Raw genomic sequence first — 19232 nt, forward strand, 5'->3', positions numbered from 1 at the left:
AAAAAAGGGAACAGAAGAAATATTTGAAACAGTAATGACAGAGTTTTCCAGGATTACTAACAGATAACAAATTGCAGATCCTGGAAGCTCAGAGAACACCAAGCAAAATAAATGTCAAAAACAAAACAAAACAAAAAAACAGCACCGAGGCATATAATTTTCAAACAAATTATAGAAAAATCAAAGAAAAAGAAAGAAGCCGGAGCAGTGGAAACACTTTTTACTTATAGAGAAAAAAAAGTAAGAATTACATCTGACTTTTCCTCATATGCCATGTAAGCAAAAAGAGAATAGAATGATATACTTAAAATATTTAGAGAGGAAAAAAAAAAAACATTGATCTAGAATTCTGTCCCCCATGAAATCATGCTTAAAAATGAAGGAGAAATAGACTTTCTCAAACAAAGAGAAAATGTGTTTTTTTCTCATCTATTATTTTAGATGGTCACAAAATAGCCACTATTCTCTCATAAGAAAGATAATTAAGGTTGAGAAAGCAATGGAATATATAAAACTTGAAAGCTATGTCTCAGAAAGAACTTTCAGGGTCATTGTGGCACATTATTTTAGGAAATTATATTACAAAAGAAACCATGACACTGTTTATATTCAATGATTGTTAAAACAACTTTGGCTTCTTATACATGCACAGATGGAAACAGGCTAGATGGTTTTCAGAATAGCTGTCTCTTGGGAAAGAGAGAGTGATATGAAGATATCTGAAGAAGTAAAAAGATTATTTGGTGATCAGTGGAGTGGACCAGTGAAGAGATACATTTTTCCACTAAGGATTTTTGCTTTCCTTCATGATCTAGGTCTTGTCCAGCAGAGATAATATTTTATATTCTCCTTGATTCTCTATGGGGTCATGTCACTATCTATGTTTGATCAATGGAATATGGACCAAATTGATATATTCTAAGTCTAGCACTTCTGCTTTGATGTTAGTATCCATGGCAACCTTGGAAGCCACATATTGAAGATGGTGGAAAATCCATTGCTCTTGGTTGCAAATAAAGCTCTGTTGTGTTTACCCACTAAAATTTGGAGATTTATCTATTACAGAAGCTATCATTAGCATTTCTGTCCCCAAGCCATAAGTTTAGAATCAGGTGATGTGTTATCATAAAAGTCAATCATAGACTGAATTCTATGAAATGTAGAAGATTTTTAGCAAGAAAGTACACAAGCAGTGATGCCACTGCCCTTCTGTCTTTAGGCATTTTGATAAATACCATAGATAAGATGTTGGCCAGAGGCAGATAAAGTAATATTCTCATGGCGGAATTAGCCAATACTGCAGTTGAATATTCTCAATTTTTCATTTTTGTCACTCCAACTTTGCTGGCTCCTTTATTCCCAAGCAATTATTTGTTCTCATGCCATCTGAGTGCCTGGCCGTTTGGCGTGGTGTGCAATCCACACACACACCCAAAACATTGATTTTACATCATCTTCCCACCTCTCCAGTTGTGTTTTGGAATGGAATTTTAAACTGACTAGTCTTTGCTTCAGTTTTCTGTTCCCATTACATAGATGATTTGTGTGTAATTATGTATAGTTTTTTTCTGGCATCTCTTTTGAGAAAATAATTCTGCAGTAGGTTGCTCCATCTGCACCTCAAACATTCATCATTGGTCTCATCTTTCCATGAGAACCAGAGCCTAACACCGGCCATAGACTTCAAATAAGATTTTGTCCACAGAGAAAACTGAAACCACCAAGTCTACTTACTGTTTCTCTTGAGTTTTTTCACATGTGAAGTTATAAAGCTATACTTTATGTCATATTTTATGAACCACCTTGAAAAAAAGTGCCATAGATACAAAAATGCATAATATAAACTATGTCTTTCTAAAATGTGTTTCCCATACCCCCACCTTAGAAAGTAAATATTTTTTAAAAATATTTTCTTAAGGATTCAAAAATATGTAGCATTTGATGCTCCCTCCTTCTTCCCTTTACCATCAAATGTGTGGATAGTGTTATATTTTAGTTGTGGGTCTGTGCTAACACTTTGTGTCTAAGAATAATTTGACCTAGATTCTAGATCTGTGTTTTATAATAGTTCAGTGGGATTAGCACAATCCCTCAGTTCATGGGGTATCAGTTTCTCTTGCTAAAATGAAGCAGGCAAAGTGCTTGAAATTAATTGGTAAGTCCTGTTCAGCTACAAAATTGACTATCTGATATTAGGATTTATCTGTGCTGAACTCACCATACACCTGTTAAAGACAATGAGAGTCAGATAGAAAGTAAGGCAGTAAAGATAGACTTCATTGATAAAAAGTATTACAATAGGGGAAAAGACTCCAGAATATAACTGGGCTGATTTCTAGATACAACCAGAACAAAGAGGCATTTCTAGTAAAGAAGCAAGTGGGCTAGGTGGGGGGACATTAATGAAAGGGAAATTACTAAGAGGAGACTTCAAATCAGAGGGGATTCTGGTGAATCTAACCTAAGAGAAATTTGTTGAAGGCACTCCAGAGTGATTATATATCCCCTGATGGATTGTGGAGATAAAGGGACTGACTTAGCATGATTCTTGCTAAAAGTAGATTTCTACAAGTACAAGGATGAGTCTTATCGAAGAGAAGGTTCAGAGGACCCTGACCAAAGTTTGGTCAAGCAAAGAATCTTTGTCATACCCTAGAATTAACTTCTGTTTGTTTTTACAGATTTCTGTAATCTGGACAATATCTTTTTATTTCAGGTACATGTCCTTCTCATGAAAGAGAAGAAAATATTCTGCTTATTAAAATCCCTTGTTAGTAATAATCAAGGTTGCTATGCTTACATGCTTACTGTGTACCAGTGTGATGCTAAGTGCGTGTTCCTTTCAAAATAGCCTGTCTTATGGTACAAGAGCAACTCTAAAATCTCACTGTCTTATGAAATCAAAGGTTTAGTCCTTACTCATGTCACACATCCACGCAACTCTGCTTTGTACCACCTTCACTCTGGTACCAGCTGATGGGCAACCTCTGTCTAAACTAATATCAATCTTGTGGAAGAGAAAAAAGAGGTATCATGGAAAATTAGGTTTTGATGATGTTTCTCAAAAACCCTATCCATACTCAACTACCACAGGCAAAAGCAGATCTATTGCATTGGCTTGGTGTCATGGAGAGGGGAAGTAAATCTTCCTTACCACAGAAGTATTCAATAATTGTGAAAAATAATACAGCCTATAAAAGAATTCTTAAATATATTATTTATATCAACTTTAAATCAGAACTGATAGTAGGTTTTTTTTTCCTATTTTAAATATGGAAAATCAGAGCTCATAAATGTAAAGCTGTTAAATTTAAAAAGCCTAGATTCGAATGAAGCTACAGATCTGCAGTTTTCAGAATCTGTGTTCTTTTTTTTTTTTGTATATTTTTTATTGGAGTTTGATTTGCCAGCCTATAGCATATCACTCAGTGCTCATCCTGTCAAGTGCCCCCTTCAGTGCCCATCACCCAGTCACCCCAACCCCCCACCCACCTCCCCTTCCACCACCCCTAGTTCGTTTCCCAGAGTTAGGAGTCTTCCATGTTCTGTCTCCCTTTCTGATATTTCCTACCCATTTCTTCTCCCTTCCCCTCTATTCCCTTTCACTATTATTTATAGTCCCCAAATGAATGAGACCATACGATGTTTGTCCTTCACCGATTGACTTACTTCACTCAGCATAATACCCTCCAGTTCCATCCACGTTGAAGCAAATGGTGGGTATTTGTCGTTTCTAATGGCTGAGGAATATTCCATTGTATACATAAACCACATCTTCTTTATCCATTCATCTTTCCACAGACAATGAGGCTCCTTCCACAGTTTGGCTATTGTGGACATTGCTGCTGTAAACATTGGGGTGTGGGTGTCCTGCCACTGCATCTGTATCTTTGGGGTAAATCCCCAGTAGTGCAATTGCTGGGACCTAGGGCAGATCTATTTTTGACTCTTTGAAGAACCTCTACACAGTTTTCCAGAGTCAGAGCCTGTGTTCTTTTTTTTTTTTTTTTTTTTTTTCAAATTTTTATTTATTTATGATAGAGAGAGAGAGAGAGAGAGAGAGGCAGAGACACAGGCAGAGGGAGAAGCAGGCTCCATGCACCGGGAGCCCGATGTGGGATTCGATCCCGGGTCTCCAGGATCGCGCCCTGGGCCAAAGGCAGGCGCCAAACCGCTGCGCCACCCAGGGATCCCAAGAGCCTGTGTTCTTAATGTGAAATCATTTGGTCAAGTTTTGATAAAGTGATTATATTATTTGAGGGTGATCGCCTAAAAAAACAAATGAGAATGATAAAAGTATAATGATGATGATGATGATGATAGTGAAAACACAAGATTAGCACTGAATTTTCTCTTTCAAAGGCTGAGAATCCCATTGTCTCATTCAAGCCTGTACTCTATATGGCTTCTAAGCATTAAAAACATTAGAGTGTTTGTAATGGAAAACTTTTATAGTGATCCAATTTTAAAATTCTGATTTTAGTGTTTTATTTCCTTAGCCAAGGATGTGGAGAAGCAGTGAGTCAAAGTCAAAGAAGTAGAGCAAGGAGAAAGGGAGGGGCAAGCATAGCACTTTTCATCACGCAGAAATTGAGAATTTAACAGTTGATTAGCTATTAGAGTGTCTTGGTGGTTCCCCTGTGTTTTACATTCCTTTCAGCTTAATTAATGACTCACTCTGCCTTTTAATCTGCCTTCCTTAGATTACCAACACAGTAGCATTGTTTATTTAAGGAGAATTGCAGGGAGGTGGATGGTAAATAGTATAGGTTAGCATCTCATCCATATTTGAATGCCTCATAATGTCTTGCTGATTCATATCTAGACTTTATTCTGCATTTAACATGGTTCCAGGGTCGGTATATAATATGGATTTTAAACTTTATTACCCTGGAATTTCTTCAGAAATTTTGAAATTGTTTTAGAAAAAAAGTTATTTTTTTAAGTTCCATCGATAGAGCATAAAAATAGAGTATGTTTCATATTCCTTGATCTAGGACATATACCTGAGGGTATATGACCATTGATGTAGAAAAGTAAGGTTCATATTAACTACCCTCAAATACACATGTAGAATGGGCAGCATTTAAGAAAACAAGGCATTGTTGAAATTGAAGCTGCTGCTCTATTATTGAATTATATTTACTCTTTTTTTAATCTCATGCATTCCGCAATTTCACTGTTATTAATCCAGGAAACCAAGAATTTAAGGCTCTCTCTTCGTCTCTCCCTGTTTCTCTCTGTGTGTCTCTCCCTAGCTTTGAAGGTTACAATAAGCTATGTTGAATTTATCGTATTGTATTGTATTCTATGGGACACTATAATCTCATATTCAGAGGTTCTACATTAGATTTAATTTGTCCTTCAAAACTGGATTAGAGAGAGATGCCAACACATATGGTAACTCCTGGAACAATTTACAGCTTGAACAACCTACAGGAAACCATGAAAGCCACATTTCCTGTCAGTACTGTGAAGCCAAAATCTGTGTTTGAAAATGAACTTGAGCATGTACCTAAAATCTGTGCAAAAACCCATTTAGTGATCTTATATAGTTTTAGAGGTGACATATCCTGAGTGACATTCCAATAAGAGCTAACAAAATCTTGATTGCATTTTAATGAGTGAAAGTAATTTCGAGTTCTACTTTGTGTTTTTTAAATGCATACTATTTTTACAATTTTAAAATTCCACTCCAAATCAAAGTTAAGCTCAATTTCTTGTCTCTGATAGCCTTGTCTATGTGTTTCATTTATGCTTCATTTTTCTTCAAAAGACAAGAATACTCGAAATTTCTCTCCTTAATATAGTTTCCAGTTTTTCACCAGCACTCTGGTATTTATGTAAATAGTTTTATAGTTTTCTTGTTATTAGATATTAGTTGTGGAATAAGCCAGTTACAAGCTAAATAAATTTCTTAACATCTACAATATATTTGCTCTCTATGTGAATCGGTCCTTTGATCTTTCAGAGGGAACACAGTTGATAAGAAACCCTGTAGCAAATTTCCAAAGCCTGAAAGCTTCTGGCTGTTAACAATTGGCACTTCAAAGAATCTTTGACAACAAAGATGGTGACAGCTAAGAGTGTATCATGAGGAGAGTTTATAGTAAACAAATGTCTCCTTTGATGCAAATTTGGTTTTCTAAAGACATTAGTTATTTCTGGATGGATTTTCAAAGGCTGCTCTACAAAGCCTGCTTGAGAAATTGCTCTGTGGCATTACACCAAAGCTTGTATGAAAGATGGTTCTTTTTTTTTTTTTTTTCACTTGCAGATAAATGATTATATCTATAGGTACCTTCCATTTCTATAATGTACTGTGAGGATAATGTGTCATTTTGGCCCAGAGAAAAATCTGTAATACCATGATTGATGTTTTCAGTCATTGAGAATAGTGTACTGAAGAGAAGATTCTCCACAATTTGGATAAGCTACTCACTTCAAAGTCTACCTTCCCAGGGCTCAGCTACCACAGAATCCTTGCTCTCCTCTTTCTACAACCTCTACTCCCTGGTCTACAGCTTCACTTCAGAAACCTGGGTATTTGTCTCTCCTTGTATTGCTCTCTTCCATCATTAGTTTTCCCCAAAATAGAGTTGGTTATCTCATTTTCTTTCTAGTAAAGTTGGAGATTTCCTGAAATTCTCTTTTCATACTTGGTCTTCTTTATCTTTTAGTACTCATAACAAACAGTGATGGATAGTACTAAGCATGAAAATCAAATTTATAGGTGTCTACCTGCCAAGAAGCTAAACTGAATAGATGACAGGTCAAAGATCAACAATAACTCAGGTGGAGATCCTTGGGTGGCTCAGCGGGTTGGCACCTGCCTTTGGCCAGGGCGTGATCCTGGAGTCCTGGGATCGAGTCCCACATCGGGCTCCCAGCATGGAGCTTGCTTCTCCTTCTGCCTGTGTATCTGCCTCTCTCTCTCTGATATACATAAATAAAATCTTGAAAAAAAAAAAAACAATAACTCAGGAATACAATGACAATGTTTTTCAGTTTTAAGGAAAAGAAGTACCTTTTGGTTACCAATCTCATTAATCATACATTAGCTATCTATCCAACTAGGCCTAAAATAATCATGGGAAACCACTGAGTTGGGTCTTAGAAGTCACAAGGTAGTTTGTCAAGTCCTTCTGGTCCCTTACTGTTTGATAATTCTGTTTAAGGGACTTCATGGCTGAACTGCAGGTTATCCATCGAATCAGTGTTAACATGCCACTAACATAGATAATACTGTCAAATTAAAATTATTGGGGGGGGGCAATTGTGGTGAGAGAGGTATTAATGACTAAAGATACAGTGAAGATAATTTAAAAGCCTTATGAAAGAAATATGAACCCAATCATAATTTTACATTCTAACAAGTGAGTTTTTTCAAAATGATGCAAGTATCCACATTAAATAAAGATTATTGTCCTTCATTCTTGGCCAAAATACAAATAAGAATATTTAGTATTAGATTAAAAGGGGAAGTAATTTACCTCTACCAGCCTGAAGCATTGGTTTCTTATTCTTGTCTATGTCAGTCATTAGCTGTAGTTATGGTAAAACCAACCAACGTTTAGTGTACACCAAAATTATTTCCCTTATTTGCTGAAGTATTTGCACATACATATACATATGTGTGTATATATTTTTGTTTGATGAAAACATTCTTATGAGTGTTTCTTCTTCACCATTCTTATGAGTAGCATACCATGACATGAAGATGAATTAGAATGATCAGTAGATTTATGTTTATGTTTAAAACATGAAATTAACCAAAATGATCTATTTAAAAAGTAACAGAGTAAAATGGAAAAATTTTTATCACATATATGTTAGATAGATTAGTTAGTTAGACAGTAGTTAGGTAGTAGATAGTATTTATATGCTACTCGGTATGGATATAAATTGGTAAAATTAGCAGACATCCTAATATATCCTTAGGACAAAAGTAACAATAAACATTTAATATAGGAAAAAGTCCGAATATATATTCAATATGTCTATAAATGTTCACTATCACAGTTAACCAAATAATTGCGCATTAAAATTAGTTACTTTATCTTTTGCCTTTCAATTTTTTTAAAGGATTAAAACAAATAATAACAAAATAACAAGAAATCAGGGACAGGACATTTTCAAATGGTACTGGTGAGAATGAAAATTAGCCTACCTTTTGGGAAAGCAATTTGGCCACATAGTGGAATAACCTTTAACATTATTAGTTTTATCCCACTTTTACCCTATTTTATAAATTTTATTCTGATAATTTATTCCAAGGAAACTGATATATATGTCCACTGAGTTGGACAGTGACATATATGTGAAATGTGCAACAATGGTACTTCTAGCAATAAAAAATTTAAAATGGGGCAGCCCGGGTAGCTCAGTGGTTTAGTGCCACCTTCATCCCAGGGCATGATCCTGGAGGCCAGGGATCGAGTCCCATGTCGGGCTCCCTGCATGGAACCTGCTTCTCCCTCTGCCTGTGTCTCTGCCTCACTCTCTCTGTGTGTGTCTCATGAATAAATAAATAAAATCTTTAAAAAAATTAAAATTATGATTTTTGAAATAACAGGTTATAAAATCAGCCAAGTTTTGGCAGAAAAACAGTTATATCTAGAATCATTTGGCATACATAGGTGAGATGCTATGAGTAGTGTTTAGGGACATTATAATATTACTTTTTGTTTTGTTGTTACTACTGTGAAGGTATAAAATAAGACATTTATTAGTCCTTTATTAGTCTGAGCTTCTACAAGCATTATCGAGCAAAGGTGTTCATGCCAAAGAGTAAAATACTTAGTGGGTTCGGGAAAGCGAAGCAGCATACATACATGAGGAATTGGGGTTAGGAGAGCAACCAGGACAGAATTTAGGTAGACAGCCAGGAGCCAAGAAGATACACATCACACAAAAATCAGAGCAAAACAGATGCGAAGGCATTGACAGGAAATGAGAAATAGGTGAAGTCAAGTAGAAGAGTAAGCTCTTCGGCCCATAAATGAGGAAATGCATCACAGCTGAGGCACTTTTTTACCGCAGCCTTACTGAACTTTAAGCTTCTTGAAAGCAAGGGCCATGTTTTATTCCGACGCTTAGTAGAATGGCTGGAAATAATAGGTGTTCAAAAGTAAAACTGAAGTAAAAGACTTCTTACCCTTTAACCCTGAGACAGCCTATTCTGGAAGCTTTCAGCCACTAACTATAAAAAATAATTCCCAAGCTAAAATAAGTGGTAATTACACAGTTACATTCTGTTTGGAGGAAGAGTAGAAATAAGTATTTTGTACATGAAGGCAGATATTTGGGACTGAAGAGGAGCATCTTAGTGGATATTTTTGTGCTGTGACTTAATTTGCATGATATCTTTATGATTGCACTTGGGGTGCACTATTGTGTGCATTTGTTTACATGTTCATCTCCTCTACTACACAGTGTGATAGCCTCATGGCTTGGAACATTTGCTCATCTTTAAATTCTCAGCTCAAGGCTGTGTTGATACCTCCCATTGTTTTTAAATTGATCTGAATGCTTTTCTCTTTTGGACACCCACTCTTTTCCTTCTCAGTCCCACGCCGTATGCTGAGTTAACTGTACCTTTGACTCAAAGTATGAACTTGCCTCGGGCCTGAACAACATGATCGTTTCAGAAATGAATTTATGACCCAAAGGTAGAGCTGGCCATTAAAAAGAAATCCTTGGGATAATTGCTGGAATTCTTAGATGAAGAGCATTCTTTTCTTTTGAACTTTAAACTGGAAGAATTATTTAAGCTTTATTTGTCCAACATACAGAAATCCCACCTGAGAATGACATATAGAGAAGAGAGCAAAATGGAAAGATAACGGGGAGGCAGGGAAAGAGAGAGAGAAAGAGAGAGATGTTTGATGGTGGTATTAAACACCTAGACCACACTGTGCCTGAAGTCTACACTTTGTTATATAAGCAGTACATTTCTTTTTTAATATTTTAGTGAGTTTGAATAGGTATCTGTAGCTTATAAGTGAGAGAATCTTCAAAAATTCACTACTTGGTTTTAAGATCAGCTATAAAGAAGTTATTGAGAAATTTGGGAACATTTCAATAGAAACTCTATGTTAGGTGATATAATTAAACAAATAATCATTTCTTTGGGTATCATAATCATAGTGGGGCTGGATAAAACAATGGCTTTAGGAAATACACTCTCACATACTTAGAGACAAAGCATTATAAAATCTGCAAATTTTATTTTTAAATGGATGAGCAAAATAAATTATATATTAACACAGAGAAACAAAGCAGAGATGGCCAAATGTTACCAACTAGTGAATCACGTGAAGGATATATGTATGTACATTCATTGTGTTCTATTAACTTTCAGTAGGTTTGAAATTTCTTGAAATAAAATCTGGGGGAAAACTCAAAATGCAACAATTGCTGAGTAGTGTGATTACATTATAATGGGTGCTCAGCAAAACCCATTCCTTTCCAACTATTACAAAATGTTATAAGCTTCTTCATTCAGTAGAAGTAATCACATCTGATCTAAATCAACAGTATCATGACTTTTTTTTAAAAAAAGAAACATGCTATCTGCACAGAGATCTATATAATAGCGTCCGTATTTGGGAAATGAAAATGAGTTATATATCTGAGAAAACTGAAAGAATCAAATTGTCAGGTCAGCCTCATCTGAATCGGTTATCCTCCTCAGGACCACACTTTAGGAATCATTTCATGAACATAACTACCAAACGCATGTGAAAGAAAGGAAGGTTTGAGACTACCAGTACACTTTAGTAGGTCTTTTATTGCCACAGTAGGACATTCTCTGTTCAGGTAAACATATTAAGTATCTAAGTGTTATATGTGTCTAGATTACATACATGAAACAGAGTTGTTTTACTCCTGGAACATCCTCATTTTACACTTAATTATATAATTTACGTGTCATACATCATGTAACACAGCTTGACTTATTTATTTATTTATTTATTTATTTATTTATTTATTTATTTATTTTTTGCAGGTAACATAGCTTGACTCTTCTCAGGGAACTGTGTCCTCTACATTTTCATATTATAGATTTGTTTACTTTAAACAATTCTAGAGAAACTAGGTATATCCTGCTAAAAATCTTTCACAGGTAAAGAGTCTCTGATAGTAAATATCATTAGTGTGTTTGCCAGAAAGTCTCTCATTAGCATGTTTACAAAGGGGTTTGACCAAATTACCTTCCTCTTTCTTTCCCTCACATGGAGAAAATGGATTAAAGAGCTGTTGCTGGTTATGTGTTCTCCAAGGTCTCCTCTTCTCCCATCTCCAAGACATGCCAAGTACCTGTATTGGAACAGTCTATTCACAAGTTTGCTTTTGAGTTTAAATAAAAAAACTAGGTAACGTGGGATGCCTGGGTGTCTCAGTGGTTGAATATCTGCCTTTAGCTCAGGTTGTGATCCTAAAATCTGGGGATTAAGTCTGGCATCTGGCTCCTTGTGTGGAGTCTGTTTCTCCCTCCACATGTGTCTCTGCCTCTCTGTCTCTCATGAATAAATAATAAAACAAAAACAAAAAACAAAAAACCTAGGCCGAGAAAGCTAGATATTCCATAGGACTAGAAATAAGAAGATAATCAACTGTGGGCTATTGAAAAGATAAACAGATAAGGAAATTGAGGGACCTAATAACAGGGATGTGTTAAAGATAGAGGCACATTCACTGTTATATGGTTGACCATGCTTGAATGTGAAATATGCCATAATTTTATAAACATGTATAAAACTGACACAGAGGCAGTGCATACACATGCCCACAGTTAAACAAAGGTAATATTTATTTTTATTTATTTATGGCTTAGTGTTTTATGTTATTTGCAAACCAAAAAAAAAAAATTGCCTCTCATTGAAATGTCAATTTTGTAATCGCATTTTCCCCTGCATTTACTATAATATTTTGTTTATGACTCAGTGGTGGTGTTTTGGTCTTACTGAAGTTAATTTGTTTATTAGTTATTGTAAGAAATCAGTAGGAATATACATATACATGCAAATATATATGCATAATATGAATAACTTCTTACCTACATGTAGAAAAAACAACCACTTGGCAGGACGTATTAAAGGCCTATTTTCCTGAAGTAATACTACATGTATTTGTGGATGCATTTATACACATGTATAATTTTCTTCTTTTTTATTTTTAAAAAGATTTTATTTATTTCAGACAGAGAGAGAGAGAGCATGAGTGGGGGTTAGGGGCAGAAGGAGCATCAGCAGAAGATTCTGAACTTGATCCCAGGACCCTTAGATCATGACCTGAGCTGAAGGCAGATGCTTAAACAATCAAGCCACCCGGGCGCCCGCATGTATAAGTTTCTACAGCAGAGTTTAAACTCCTTGATAGCATAGCTTAAATTACACCCATTAACACATTTTCAAATATTGCATGATTTATGTGACTTTTGACTATTCTTTCACTTTAAAATGGGATAATTTCATGTTGTCTCTCATTCAGAATTACTGCCATATATCTTGTATTTTTCTTTGATAGAAATAGAAATGTGGTTGAATGACATGTGGCATGTCCTTACTGTGACTACCTAAGAAGAACACTGTTTATTTTGTCCTGTTCTGAAAATGATTCAAGTGGGGTCCAAGGAGTCCCTGGATGGCTTTGCGACCTGTGCCCAGTTTTCTGCCTTAAAATGGAGAAGAGAAAAGCCATGGACATCTCTTCAGCGAACCCTTGGCTTCACTGTAGGATCACTAGAAGCTAGGCAGGGGGCCTGAGAGAACGGCCCCGGCAAATCCCCACTCCATGGTGCCCTGGGATGGAGAGGAGAGCGCTCAAAGGATTTCTGTCTCACACAGTCAGGTGTGGAGCTTGGCTGGGAGTTGGACCAGCCCACAGGCAGTCCTGAAGGGGACTTGCAATTCTAAAGAGAACGTCAGGTGTTTAGAGCTGGTCTCTGCAGAGGACATCAGTTCATACAGACACTCCAGCAGCAGGTGCAGAGAGGTGAGAAGCACACACCCAAAGATAAAAAGAAGTGAGCTACATTTCATCGAAAACCAGCCCGAACAAACAAACCCACTCTTCAATTTCTAGGAACTGAAACCAGCCTAAGGAAAAAAAAGCACACAGAGCAGAAAAGATTGTGAAATGACTCTTTACCTTTAAAAGTCTGAATTGTGTACTCTGAGTTGCCTGAAACAATATTCAGCTGGAGTGAGGGAGGGCATTAAATTGGTGAGAATGTGTTGTCCATCGTTTGGAGAGCGAAGACTGAGTTAGAGATAAGATTTCAGCAATAAAACGCTAGTTCTTTCATTGTGCACTTGAGTCTAATGGACTCCTGTGAATTTTATGTCCTCTGAATGTACATATTTCTACATTTTTGTTGTTGAAAGCACAAATGGGTTGTACACCATAATGGTGCGTTGGGCAGCCAGGATTTGTGTGTATAACCAATAAACATCTTTATTTGTCCACCCCGTTGTCTTTTAAAAAATGTGTTTCATGATAAAGTTCTTCCTTTAGCCTTGGTTAAAAACTCAGGCAGTCCCCTGCTTTTTGACTTACCCTTGTAATAAAAGGTCTCATGGTTGTGTTAAGAAACAATCCATTTTCTATTCAGATGTACACACCCGTAGTTCTTTTGGTTATCGAAACTCACACCTAATTGAAAATGAGATTGATCCTGTCTCTTTTGGGACATGCCACTTGTTAGCCTCCTGCCAGAGGAAAGATCAGTATTGTTCTTCATCCTGTGCTTTCACACCTCCCCAACCATTTAATTGAAGCCTATGACCAGAGTAGAGTTGAAGCAGTTGGGGGAGAAGGGAGTTAAGGGTGACAGGTAAGTTGTCACCTTATGCTGTCACGGACAAGCTTTACACTTTCAGGGCCTGCCAGCTGTCTGAAACATACTCTGATTGATGAGAGCTCTCCACTTCAGTTTTACATACTCTAGGAGTATGTGCTGTTTCCTACAGCAGCATTTCTTCTCTGCTTGCCTGCCATTTATCTCTGCTAGCCACTCCATTTATCTTGTTCCCTCTCTCTCTAGATGTCCCAGGTGGGAGGCAGATCCAAGTCTTTTGTGTCCCTTTTTCCCAGCAGAGATATAATAAACTCTCTGACTCTCTTCATTAAGCAAAATTCTGCTCTCTCCACTTTGGGCCACTGGAGGGTAGGTGCTCACAAGGCAGCCCTCTCCAAAGAAATATTGGAAGAACAGCTTCCTTTTTTAAAAACTTCTTTATCTTTTCTTTCTTTTTTTTTTATTCCAACACCAGCTGGATGACGGTCAGTAATCAATTTTGGGCTAATCATCATCTTTAAGGAAGCTAAGCTAGTCAATATTGATAGTTTTATTTTCAATATCAACTGTATTTATGCCTCATCCCAAACTGAGGCAGAACCAGTTCAATATGTACATGCTGAGTATCTATCAACTATTCTGTCTCTATCACCATCTATCTGCCTTATAATAGTATGTGTAGGTAGTTGAAATGAATTCACTTGTATTCAAAAGAGAACTTCTCATTTGCAATGTCCATATCTAATAATTCAGAAAAGGGCCTATTTCTTCACCTATTACATGACAAAAATTTGGTTTACCACCTTTAGATTCTTCTCCATATCTGGCATTTAAATTCCTTTGTTCCTTGTTTCTGTGACTGATCCTTGATGGAGCAGGCGGGTAGTTATATAAACCGGGTTCTAGGAATAAAATTCTATCTTTCACAATATGGAAAAGCATGCAAATAAGTTTCAGTAATGAGTGTGCATAAGCTACACTGGGTTTTCTTCAATTTTCATATCATATATACCAGCTCACTGTAGGTGCCAAGTTGCAGATACCCTAGTACATGAAAAGCAATTTATCTGTGAATGTGAGTAGTTGAGAATTAAAACGATGAGAAGTGGCTCAGGAGGCAAAATGAGAATTAAAAAAAAAAACAAAACAAAACAACAAAAACAAAAAGACTGCAGGAGAGTCATAGCTTCCAGATTTGAGATAAAATCTCAAAATTATACACTGCACCAAGGAATTACAAATGTACATAATTTACTTTCTTATGCTGAGTAAAAGAAGTAAATAGAAAACAGAAGGAAAGTGAAAAATAAGTCTCACAAATTGAATAACATTAAGATGAACAGCTTCCCTTGTGTTTAAAAAGCGAAGATGGTTCATATTCCCGAATAACATGAGCCGCTTGGACATAAAGCGGGAACACAATTGTTTTATCTGCTCCCCTGATTGAATTCTATGCTTGTATGTGCTGAAGGATTTTTTAAAATAAACTGTTTTCCACCTACTTATTTCAAATTATAAGCATCCAAATAGAAAGTTCAAGAACTCTAACCTTTAAAAAATTACAAAACATAGACATTTTTGTTTCCTCGTTTGTCTTTTAAACATGAATATAATTTTAAAGGCATATTTTTTAAAAAATGCATTTGTCCTTTCCTTGGAATCTTCAATTCTGAAAATGATTTGAACCATTTTGTGTTCATATCTCAACTTGCCTTTGACTATTAACATCAACAAGGCTATTTCATGTGTTTTTGCTACTTAGACCCACACAGTTTCACCCTGTTTAGTGTTTTGTACTATATATTTATTAAAGGTTTATTCTTTTTTATTTTCTCTCTTCAGGTGCTGGCCTCATTACCTTACGTTACTGTAGAATGAATATCACAGTCAACTGCAGCCATTAGCTAATGATCCATTGTCTCTTCAAGGCAAGATTAGAAACACAAAGATGCTCGTGCTGAGCAAGTGAGAACTGGAAGCCTAACACATTATGAAAATGAAATAAAGGGAAAAATCCAATTAGATACTCTTAGTAGGGGTCAAAAGAAATAAGGGCTTTCATTGGCTTTAACTTATTCACAGTGTCAATGTACCATAGAAGAAAAGTATAACACATTGTAGAGGGGCAGATATTTATGAGAGTCACTGAACAATTGCTACAAGTTGCCACTTATCAAAACGTAAATTATGGACAGTGGCTTGATTTCAAGTCGGCCTTTACTCTTTGGTTCAACTATCTCTGTATTGCTCAACACAATAATTTTAGTATCAAAAATGCTCAATAAATATGCTCAACAATAACAATCTCTGCAGGTTTTTGCTGGCAAAGACTCACAGACCTTATAGTTAGTGTGGAGTTTCTAGAATTAATTTGATGAAGTAAGAAGTCAAGAGCACAATAGAATCTTTTCAGGGGGTTCACGCTGAATAGTTGATATTGAACACTTTTTGTATTACTGAATAGTTGTATTTTTCCCTCATTACACATTTATAATCTTATTCACAACCCTATCTCGGGCCATGGTATAATTATTCTTTACAACTTTAATTATACTGAACATAACACTGTATAATGTTGACATAGGGTCTTTAATTTTAAGTCTTTGACTTATGCACACTGCTTCTAGACTTGTTAATATAAATTTCACCCCCCACACACACCACCAATTATTTTAGTAGTTGTGATCATCTCGAACAATGGCAAGGAGAAAGTTAGGTTGACAATTTTTATTACTTTATGCAGCATCTCTCATATTCTTTGCTTTTAGAGTTCAACTCACCTGATAAAAGTATTTTAACAGCTTTTTTAACATATAACTTAAATGCTTTAAATTTCTTCTTTCTCTTTTTTCTTATCGATCTCACTCTTTGCAATAAAAAATCTAATTAAATTCTGATGTATGTCTTTTGCATATACCTCCCAGAGTATTATCAATCATACCATATGTCTTATCACAGTTTTGTAGCTCTAAAAAGCATGTTGCATGTGGGCTTATGTGTCACAAGTAGTGTTTCTATATAGAGTCATCTGATACTTTAGCAAAATGTATTTGATTTCTAATATTAGAAACTTTGAAAATTCAAAGGTAGGAAATAACAGCGAAACAGTGAAATAGGGGAGTGACCAGAGGAAAAAACTGAAGACACAGGAGGCAATGTCATAGAAGACAGGACAGACTGAGATGCTTTAGATAGAGGGGAGAGAAGTGTGTATAACAGGTCCCAGAGGAGGAAGGACAGATGTATCCATGGATTACTTTAAGAGCTTATGCTTGGACGGAGGAGGAACACTGAGATGGTAAATCTTCTAAGTCAAATTGACTGGATCATGACGTGCCAAGAATTTTGGTTAAACATTATTCTGAGTGTTACTGCGAGGATATTAATATTTTAATTGGTAGACTGACTAAAACAGCTAGTTTCCCCCAGTGTAGGTGAGCCTCATCCAGACCAAGGGAATATTGGATAGAACAAAAGGAAGAGTAAGAAAGAATTTGCTTTTCTGCTTTTTTTTAGAGCTGTGACAGCAGTCTTTTCCTTTACTTGGGTTGGAACCCATGCCATCAGCTCTCTTGCTTCTCAGGCCTTTGGACTTGAACTGGAACTATACCACTGGCTTTCTGGATGATATGGCCCAATTCTTTATTTTATATAAATAATCTTACTAAGCATCCACGTCTAAGAATCAAAAAGCTTGGATCATACTTTCACACGTTTTTGGAAAACTGATGAATATATTGAGGTTGGCTAGTTGCCTCTAATGTCCCTGAGCAAACTAGTAAAAGAAAAGGATGAGCTCAGTGATTTGAATTTCCAGTTCAAGCACACATACATGATCTGAAAGCTTTAATATGTGCCCTGAAGGAGAGCTGTATCTTCTGTAGTTAAAGGACTGAGATTGCTAAAAATCGTATGCAGAATCTGATCCTGCAACTGGTTGACTTACAATGCAAGATGAACTCCCAGACTCATAGGATATTTACTATTTAAGTGAGGGTATTAATTAAGAAAGAAGATCCTGTAAGTTGAGATGGGCATGTATGGGAACACTCTGATTAAACTAGTTACATTGAGCTCTTGGATTCTGAAGAGGTTTTTTTTTTTTTTTTTCCCCAGTGGAAGAGGCCACTCCACTTCAAGTGGAAGTGACTCCTGTACTCTCATCTGTGGGAACTAACTCTTCATTGCCTGATGACACTAATGGCTTCCCCTGAGGCAGTTGCATGTAAGACAATGTTGACTAGGCTCAGGACCCATCTTCACTACTTCTTTTTGTTTCTAGATCTATAACTAGATTCAGTTCCATCAGGCCCCTAACAGTGAGAAACAAAGTATGACCCATGAGATGTGCTACACTACAAAATAATTACTTGAGTTTTCTAACTTATACAAGCAGAAATCCAGGGAGCATGTGTGGGGATGGATGCTAAAGGTGTGGGAAAGAAACATAAAGTTGGATCAGATTGAATTTATTAATGTTAGGTCATTAAGCTGAGACTCTACATTTAGTGTTGTAACTCAGCAGTTAGGAAGGATTCTAATACTTTATTGAATGATTGGCTGAAACAGGGACCAGAAGGTAGCCTACAGAGAGCCTACTGGTAATGCCAACCTGTCCTGTTTTAATGTAGGGGAAGGGATTCAAAGGCCTAGGAATATTGGAATGTTAGAATGGATTTGCCATTTAAGACCTACTCATGCACACTAGGAAGACAGAGAAGATAAAAGTTTTATCAAAACTATGAGAAATAACTTTGTGAGAGGAGCACCAGCATCCTTGAAAAGTTCTGTGATCACTCTTCTCTGTAGGTAGGACAGACTTTACAGCAAGAGCTGGGGTTACTGTAGTGCGAAATCTAAATGTGGGGTTTAGACAGAAGAGTAAAGGTAGTAATCAGAATAGTCTGACTTGCCCAGACTATTGTTGGCTAGTTGATCATGGTGGTCCTAGAAGTGAAATGAACGGGAAAGCAACTAGATTCTTATTTGATCAGCATAGTCTATTAAACTCTTAGTTGATCTATATAAGCAGAAAAGTTTTAGGTCACGTGAACAAAAGTCTAACCTGAACTATAAAAACAGTCACAGTCCCACAGACAATTCCCAACTTGAGCTATTTTACAGATCAAGAACACGTTGAATGAAGGGTGGCTCCCCCAAACTTACACTGTTAGTCTTTCTTCCAGTCTTCTCCAAGTAATCTATGGTTTAGGGTAACTGTTATCTAGGGCAAGTGTTCATTGGGTAAAAGGGACCTTTCAGGGATTACTGGACACTGGCTCTGAACAGACAGCCATTTCAGAAGACCTGTATGACTGGGGCACACCAGTCAGGGTAGATACTTACGGAGGTCAGATGATCAATGGAGTTTTAATGCAAGTCCATCTCACAGTGGGCAGAGTGGGTCCCTGAAACATGCTTTGCCTGT

The sequence above is a fragment of the Nyctereutes procyonoides genome, unplaced genomic scaffold (assembly GCF_905146905.1).
Source record: "Nyctereutes procyonoides isolate TBG_1078 unplaced genomic scaffold, NYPRO_anot_genome, whole genome shotgun sequence".
Classification (NCBI taxonomy): Eukaryota; Metazoa; Chordata; class Mammalia; order Carnivora; family Canidae; genus Nyctereutes; species Nyctereutes procyonoides.